Source organism: Perissodus microlepis, chromosome 20 (genome assembly GCF_051167445.1).
Source record: "Perissodus microlepis isolate ML-2025 ecotype Zambia chromosome 20, ASM5116744v1, whole genome shotgun sequence".
Classification (NCBI taxonomy): Eukaryota; Metazoa; Chordata; class Actinopteri; order Cichliformes; family Cichlidae; genus Perissodus; species Perissodus microlepis.
This window is the reverse complement of record NC_140480.1, coordinates 34,586,631-34,592,630: the sequence shown is the minus strand read 5'-3', so window position 1 is coordinate 34,592,630 and position 6,000 is coordinate 34,586,631. Positions and strand designations below refer to the sequence as shown.

General features: G+C 43.9%; 1 protein-coding gene across 6 annotated transcripts in view; it reads left to right on the top strand.

The window, feature by feature from the left end:
* Window positions 1-4,662: 4,662 nt before the first annotated feature.
* LOC146365038 (IQ motif and SEC7 domain-containing protein 1-like) overlaps window positions 4,663-6,000 on the top strand; it is a 166,986-nt gene continuing 165,648 nt past the window's right edge. For 5 of the 6 annotated variants that reach the window (XM_084916165.1, XM_084916164.1, XM_084916167.1 and 2 more), the window contains exon 1: window positions 4,663-4,811. The gene's annotated coding sequence lies outside the window, so the exon portion shown is untranslated. The remainder of the gene's footprint in view (window positions 4,812-6,000) is intronic. The other variant, XM_084916168.1, reaches the window with a different exon arrangement.

Below are 6,000 nucleotides of genomic sequence, written 5' to 3'. Positions count from 1 at the left end.
GCCAACCAGCTGTACAAGACAAAAAGAAATAAATAAAAATGGCCTTTTGGATTGGTTGCTGGTTGCTGGTTGCTAGCTGCCGTGTTTTATCAAAATTTCATTCTAGAGTGGATCACATCAGATAATTGTTGCACTCTTCACTATCCTTTCTTCATTGCACCTTTCAGCAGCTCCAGTAGTCGACCAACTTCCCTTCATGCTGCCTTGATCTTGGCTTCTAGTCTCCTTCTCCTGCTCGTGTAGATGAGAGCCGAGCATCTCAACGATGATCAGCTGGGTGCTTTCAGTTATGGTCGCAGAACGGATTGTTCTTAATGACATCAGTTTGTACGTTTTATGTATTAGTGAAACACACACGCCCACACACACACACACGCGCGCACACGCACACACACACACACACACACACACACACACACACACACAGGTATATATACATTTTGCATAAAAATGAGAGTTAAAAAATTCTTTGGGGTTTTGTTTCACTCTTACATTCTGAACTTTTAATAAAGAATCATTCAGGGGACTGAAACCTGAAAAGCGTTTTCCTCTAACCGTGTAGAAGTGCTGGATCTCTATTATTACCATTGTATAGCATATCTGCTGTGCATCTTGCCTCAGATGTCGAGTGTGATCACACTGTGTTGCTCTCCCACACAGCCTGCAGATCTGCAGCCTACACACTGATCAGGGTTCAGAGGTGGGTCTGTATTAGCAAACAGTAGAGAAGTGACGGACCAGCAGCAACTTATCTGAAAGCACGGAGGGCAGGGGAGGACACCTCGGCCTCCGCACACACAGAGGCATGTTCACATGTACAGTACAGGTGTGCGGGGATGAAGCTACAAGCTTTTATACAACGTATTTAACCTTGAAACATTTGCAGTGTGAAGTGTTGTATGTTTTATGATGGACTGTGGCTCAGAATACTAAACCTTAACAAACCTTAACAAAAGAAAATGTTGCGTGTGTGACCTTGAGGTCTTTCATGGCCGCACAGTTCACAGAATCTGGGCTCTATGTAGGCGGATTTCAGTTCTTTGGACTTGGACTTCACCAAGCCTCGAGTTTTAAACAGAATTATCATCAGTGTGCTTTTGGACCAAAGAGTGTTTGGGTTACCATTCATATACTACTTGTGTGGAGATAGATTGGGCCTGCACCACAATCAGAGATTAACGTGTTACCCTGTTTTCTTTAGATTTCTGGTCTCACAAAGCTGACTTCTAAAGAGCAGATTATCATGAAGGTTTATGGTGCATGGCTAACCTGCTTCACAGGTTCAGGTAATAAAGTGACAGAAGTCTTCAGACCAGGCACGAAGCAAACTTGTTGGACACAGACAGTTTTTGTAGTTTTACTTTGTACATCATCACAGGGAGTTTCAAATGTTACAGTCGAGACGGGAATGACCAGAATGTGCTGTTTGCATCAGATTCTCCGTGACCGTCTCAGCAACAGCGTGATACGTAGTAAATGTCACCAGCAGCCCTCGATGGAAGAGCTGATCCAGAAGCGACGACTGCAATGGTTTGGCCATGTCTGCCACATGAGTAACCATCGCCTGCTATGCTGCCTTCTGCTGCAGAAGCGCCCCGCCCACTGGAGAATCAAGCGCGATGCGCCCAAGAAGACTTGGATCGAGCAAACTGAAGACTATCTTAAACAACGATGTCTAACCCTCGAGCAAGAAAAGGTCAAGGCCAGAGATCACAAGGCCTGGAAGTGCATCGCTGACCAAGACGGAAATCCTACGGGACCCACAGTCACGACCTCCCCTGCTGACCAACAGTTGGGGACAAAAGAAGAAGAAAAGATGTCTAACAGACTGTAAACATTTTAATTTCTGCTGCAATGATGGCTGTTTGAACAGGGAGTCTGTGGGGACTGACTCAGTTTTGACTGATAGGAGGAACTTGGATTGTGTTACAGGTCGGCTCAGAAAGCTGCTTATTCAAAAACCTCTTTAAGTAACCAATTCAAGTTTTTTAGGACTGAAAAAGTCACAAAAAATGTGCTGATGTGACGAAAGGTTGAAAATATTTAGAGCTGTAGAAGCTGTTCTTCTGTACGGACAGTGTATATGTACACACACGATATACACAGCTTCATTTGACATTCGCCCACGGAGTCAACCGTGCAAACATCAATCTGTACAGAAATGCATGTATACACTGAAGCTAGCCGCGGGGATAATCACAGCTCTGATGCTCCTTTGCTGCCTCTTCAAGACACTGCACACGCAAACACTGTAACGTATAAGCACATTACACACCTACACACACAACAACATAACTGTATAAATCATGGCATTACAATCCACACACACACCTCATCCTCCCACTGATCACTCCAACTAATTATACTTTGCTGAACTCTCTGCTGTTATAAATATGTGCAGAGGAGGACAGAGAGCAGCGCCGAGTTTCTGAGGGATGAAACTGATAATGATCGTTGTTATAATAATAATGAAGCTCCTTTGAGTTCATAGTAAGCCTAGCTGGTATTCATATAAAATATATAGTAGTAGGCAAAGCGTTTGACAGGCATTCATTTCATCACAGTAAAAAAACGCTTTCAGACTGATCTGAGTAACGATTTAATGTCGAGTCTTACAGAATATCTGATGTTTATCAGCGTCAGTCACTGCTACGCTGAGCTAAGCACCACCATGAGCACAGGCTGTTGTAAAGATTCATCATGTATGAATGTTTACAGGCTGTTGTAACACTTTACACTGGGAATATGAATCATAGCTATCTCCATGGGAGCAAAGGGAAAAGCTTTTGACTTTAAGAATTAAGTCATGAGACTCTGAGAGAAGACGCTGGTGTTTCTGTGAGACACAGCCAAGAGTGAAAGTGGACTCATCACCCATTGATTCCACATTTCAAAGCCTCGACTTTAGCGCTCCGGCCTGCCGCTCGTTGGTTTGAGACCGTGATTGGATGAGAGGACGTCAGGTGTTTGCTGCTGATGCTTCTAGTTTTTGAGCTGGGCTAGTTTGACTCGTACCTGGTCCTCGCTTCAGTTAAATACGCAGATACAAGAATGATACCAATCTTGTGCTGTTTTTCTTCCCACTAGAATGTGATAATTCACAAAATGCTACTGTTATAAATCGTTTGTAAAATATGAAATTTTTGCTGGTAAAACTCCTGCAGGTCTTTGTTCAAACACCACTATGATGCCACACGTGTGCGCTCTCAGAGGACAGACTATAGATTTACTGTTGGAGAAGCTGCAGCTCTACAGAAGTCAGATTCTTTTTTAACTTGTTTTCTCTGCGCTGACCTTGAAAACAATCTTGGAAACATGGAAACATGCAGGATCTCGGTTTGGTCCGTGTGCTCAGATCTATCGACTCCCATAGAGAAATATGTTCTTTCCAATCAGCTTTTACAGAGAGAGTAGGAGGGAGGCAGAGCAGAACACAGAGGAGGAGGAGGGTTATGAAAAGATCCAAACATGGAGGATGGAAGAGCAAAATTATGGTGAGGTGAACGGTTGTAACAACTCGTTACAGAAGAAAACAAATGTTTGCTTGTTTCCATCCAGACTACAGAGTTTCATATTGATGTTTCAGTTGGATTATTGGTTACAGTTACCTTATCCTGGTGGAAAATCGCATCTGGGGGCTTTCTGTAAAAGAATACAAATCTTAATCTTGATGTTTTCTATTATACATTACTGTAGCTGCACAGAAGTCATTTATGATGTTTATTAGTATTTGGCAGCAGGATATAGCTGTGCACTCTACCTCAAAGACAAATGGTGATGCAATATGATATTAAACCTTAAGATGTTAAAATATTAGCATTTATTTGTGACACCAACAGTGCAGCACTAAAATGCTTTCTGTGCATTAAAAAACAATGTAGACCGAATGGTAGCATGGGTGATGGAACACACCAATAGGAGGTAGAGGGGCCGGAAGCTGAGCAGGAAGGGGCTGCAGCAGGTGCAGCAGCAGAGGTGCATGCAGGACTGATTAATCGAGCCATCAGAGAGTGTCACAAAGCCAGGAGGTCTCACTCTGGTGCGTTTTCACCCCCTCCTGGTTCTTAATGTTCAGCTTTGTGAGATTTTGTCCAAGTTTGGAACGAAACACAGAAAAGGTCTCAGAAGTTCAAAACATGAAGGGCTGACATGCTGGTGCCACAGTCTACGTCCTGCTGACAGCTCTAAATAAATGTTGCACAGCAACTGAGTTAAACTCAATGACTTTCAAAGGATGTCTGTTTGGCAAAGGACCAAAGTATTGTGTTGTCCTCCAAGTGGGCGTGTCCCTGTAGGTCTAACATCACGTGAAAACTATTGATTGACTGACACTAGCTATATTACCATGGTAACCCAGCCATTCAGTAATTTAATCAGCTGTGTTGGATCAAGGACACATCTAAAACCTGCAGGACAGCGGTCCTTGAGGCCTGGAGTTGGACCCCCTGTGTTAGTGGATGTGAGGACAATCAAAGCAGCCAACCAGCCAAAGCTGAAGCATTCCCTGCATTCAGTATGAGCCATTAAAAAAACCTCAGGTACAGTTTAACACGAGTCTGTGGAGACGGACTCAGTTTGGAGTCAACCTCAAGCAGCCATCACAGGAACTGCAGGCGCGCGCGCGCCTCCGCCTTATCTTAATGCTTCCGCCTGCTTTTACCGACAGAGTGGTGCATCCTGTTGGATGTGGAGGATCTTTTGCTCCGTCTGCGGCCACAGCTCCCAGCAGCGGATCGCGGTGACAGAGAGTGTGTGTCTGTGTGTGTGAGATGGAGATTATTCTCATTTCACAGCAGAGGACAGAGGACGAGGTGAGTTATTCTCAAGTCCTTCATGAACCTTTGCGTAAAGGCGACTGTGTGTGTGTGTGTGTGTGTGTGTGTGTGTAACGGCTGTGATGGACCGTGCGCGCGCGTGCGTATTTTCTGCCGTGTATGAATAACCGCAGACATCAGAGAGCGTCAACTTTTCATTTTGGTGCTTTATTAAAAACAGTTTTGTCAGCGCTGCTGTCACGTTTGAGCGCTCGTGCTGTCATCGTTAATTAGCGCTGGCGGTTAATTGGCTTTCCTGTCACATAGCGTGAAAACAGCGCGCGCAGAATGAGACCATAACCGAAAACATTGTCCTGATCTCCGCGGAGACGCTCAGAATCTGCGATCCGCTGTATCGATCCTCTGAATCATGTCAGCAGCCTGTAGGCCTGAATCAGCCTGTACACGAGTCCAGTGAAATCCTCACTGTGATGCGTGTGAACTGACCCTGCGCTATTAAGTGTGGGCCTTTTATTCAAATTACATATGATTTTATAGATGTCGCAAACTGTGCCAGTGCAGCTTAACTGCAGCCACCGAGCTAAAGAACCATGGTGTCTCTAATCTTCTTACTGTTTTTATATCTCAGGTTATTATTTAATGTCATAACTGTTATGTGCTGCTTCTGTCATTTATTTATGTAAGGTAGGATTAGTGAAAACCGAAACGTGGTGCAGGCCTGAGGGGTCAGAGGCTGCTGCTGACCAAAATGAGAAAAAGTCGACTGTAATGAGAGATGAAAGACCACAAGGACACACGAACTAAATATGAAGAAGGATCAAATATGACTGGAAAGACCACAGACTGTATATGAAGGATGGACATAGGCACTGTGAATGAGGTTCTGTTTTGAGGCTAATGTGAAATATGTGCTGCAGCTCCAGAAGGTGGGAAACACAGTAATCACATCACATTTGTTTCCATGTTCCTACGTTTTCACTGTTAACTCAGATTTGTGTCTGTGGGCTGTTTTTCATTGACTTTGCTGCCAGATTAGTGGTAACACTTAGATAAGCCAATAAAAGAAAGTGTTTTTGTATGTTATTGTTAGCTGGTATTTACTGGAGTTGCGGATACACATTTACATACTGTCATCATAGGCGTGACTGTTTTGCTGAGCTGTTCCTTTCACCGATCAGATGATTGTACAGCATACATCCTTAATGGCTTTAAAATGCATGAATTT